At 47.0% G+C, this 2,806-nt stretch overlaps 1 protein-coding gene across 5 annotated transcripts in view; it reads left to right on the forward strand.

Annotated features, from left to right (window-relative positions):
- ENPP2 (ectonucleotide pyrophosphatase/phosphodiesterase 2) overlaps nucleotides 1-2,806 on the forward strand; it is a 135,502-nt gene that overhangs the window by 131,127 nt on the left and 1,569 nt on the right. The window lies entirely within an intron of this gene.

Below are 2,806 nucleotides of genomic sequence, written 5' to 3' on the forward strand. Positions count from 1 at the left end.
GTTTTTTATTCCTCCCAATGTTACGTCTGACGACACCCACTGATGTCCCACATGTCTTCCTCCCTGCCCAGAGCTTAGAGGTGTTTCTTGTAGTGCTCATGGCCAGCATACTTCTTACTGAAGAGCCCCCTGCCACATAGACAGCTGTCTGTGCTTTCTTTTATTTTGTTAAATTGAAGTAAAATTGCTTTACAATGCTGTTAGTTTCTGTTGTACAATGAAATTAACCAACCGTACATATTATAGCTCCTCCCTCTTGGACCATCCCTCCCATCCATCCAACCCTTCCAGGTCATCCCAGAGCACCGAGCTGTGCTCCCTGGGCTTTATAGCAGGTCCCCACTAGCTACCTACTTTACACATGGTAGCATATATATCGGAGAAGGCAATGGCACACCACTCTAGTACGCTTGCTTGGAAAATCCCATGGACCGAGGAGCCTGGTGGGCTGCAGTCAATGGGGTCACTAAGAGTCGAACACAACTGAGCGATTTCACTTTCACTTTTCACTTTCATGCATTGGAGAAGGAAATGGCAGCCCACTCCAGTGTTCTTGCCTGGAGAATCCCAGGGATGGGGGAGCCTGGTGGGCTGCTGTCTATGGGGTCGCACAGAGTCGGACACGACTGAAGCGACTTAGCAGCAGCAGCAGTGTATATATGTCAATCCCAACCTGCCACTTCGTCCCATCCTCCCCTTCGTGCCCCCGACTAGGTCCACATGTCCGTTCTCTACATCTGCATCTCTATTCTTGCCCTGGAAATAGGTTCATCTGTACCGTTTTTCTAGATTCCACGTATATGCATTAATAGACAATATTTGTTCTTCTCTTTCTGACTTCACTCTGTGTGACAGACTCTAGGTCCATCCACATCTCTACAGATAACCCAGTTTCATTCTTTTTTCTGACTGAGCTATGTCCCATTGTATATACAGACCACATCTTTTTTTTCCATTCCTCTGTTGATGGGCATTTAGGTTGTTCCCATGAGCTGGGTTTGGTCAACAGTGCTGCAATGAGCACAGGGGTCCGCGTATCATTTTGAATTACATCCTTACTTTAAGGTCCACCTTAAAAGTGCTGGGACTTGAATTCACGAGCTCGTTTGGGCAGAAGGCAGGTGAAGAATAAATGTCCATATCGAAAACAAACAACAAACACGAAGCAAGTCCCTGGATTGTGCTTTCATTTGCATCAATGTGTAAAATTATTTATTTTTAAAGTTTTTCTTTTCCTCTCTTGGCTCACTTGAACTTTTATTCGACGTTTATTAGTTTTGCGTTTCATACTAGAGCCTCCTGCAGCAAACACTTCAGTGGGTTGCCGGCTAGCAAGGGGCAGAAGTCATTTTCTTCCTTGTATCGTAGCCCGGTATTTTGACTAATTGGAGGCTGGATTTTAGCCTGTGAGAACCAGAGGAGAATGCCTCTCAGATGAAATTGGCAAATCACTTCCCTAGGAAAGAAATAGCAAAAGACAGATTTTTCCCCAAATTCTTATAATCCCAGCCGGCCATTATTTAAATTAGGAAAAACCTTTTCACCCCTTGTCCACACATTCAAAAGACTGCGTTTACAAAGGAAACATTAAACTTACTGACCATTGAAAAATCAAATGAATGAGTCAAATATGAAAATTCTCCCAAAATACCTCTTCGTGCTTACTCTGCTTACTCTGAGGGGGTCCCGATCCACTTGGAGACCTCCTACTTCGTTAATTACATGGTCACACTGAGGACTGGTCAGTACCGTTGTGGGCAGAGTTATATTTAGGCCTGTCCTTTCCTATGAATCGCAGAGATCTTGGTCAGCCTGGGTGAGGAGGGTGAGGCGTGGAGGGTTAAAATCCTTATTTCCCCCAGCCTCCAAAGCAATTTCTTCCTGTTTCTTCCTTTTGCCGGGGATGGCCAGGCATCAGTTTCCTGAACCAACACCCTCCTGGACGTATTTAGCACTGGCATGAGCTGCCAGAGCGCCCTGTCCAGGCCCATGTGGGTTGGAGCTTTCCGAGAAAACCCAGTGCAGGTTCTTGGGCTTTGGTGTAGCTCACGGAGACTGCCTGCGGTGGAAGACTCGGGCGAAGGCGTGCCTGAGCTGTCTCAGTCCTGGGACATGCAGCTACCCTTCCACTTGTAGAAAGACTCTTGGCAGCCGTTGCAATTTGGGAATGAGATTATTTGCAAAGACCCTCCCGCCCCATCTCTTCTCTGAAGGTAGACATTTCCTCACATTCTCAAGGATCTCAGATCTCATTCTTTCTCTCAACTTCCCTCAAAAGTGAAAAATATTTTTTAAAAGTAAAGACTGCTTTGTGGGCATTATTTTTCTTTCTTTCTTCTTTCTTTGCTAATTAATCATTGATTTATTTGGCTGCACCAGGTCTTAGCTGTGGCATGTGGGATACGGTTCCCTGACCAGGGATCAAACCTGAGCCCCCTGCTCTGGGAGCGCAGAGTCTCAGCCAGTGGACCACCAGGGAGGTCCCAGCTTTACTTTTTTCATTTCTCCTTAGATGTGAAATCGGAGAAGGCGATGGCACCCCACTCCAGTACTCTTGCCTGGAAAATCCCATGGATGGAGGAGCCTGGTGGGCTGCAGTCCATGGGGTCGCTGAGGGTCAGACATGACTGAGTGACTTCACTTTCACTTTTCACTTTCATGCATTGGAGAAGGAAATGGCAACCCACTCCAGTGTTCTTGCCTGGAGAATCCCAGGGATGGGGGAGCCTGGCGGGCTGCCGTCTCTGGGGTCGCACAGAGTCAGACACGACTGAAGCGACTTAGCAGCAGCAGTAGATGTTAAATG

Source organism: Bison bison, unplaced genomic scaffold, assembly GCF_000754665.1.
Source record: "Bison bison bison isolate TAMUID 2011002044 unplaced genomic scaffold, Bison_UMD1.0 scf7180017864233, whole genome shotgun sequence".
Taxonomy (NCBI): domain Eukaryota; kingdom Metazoa; phylum Chordata; class Mammalia; order Artiodactyla; family Bovidae; genus Bison; species Bison bison.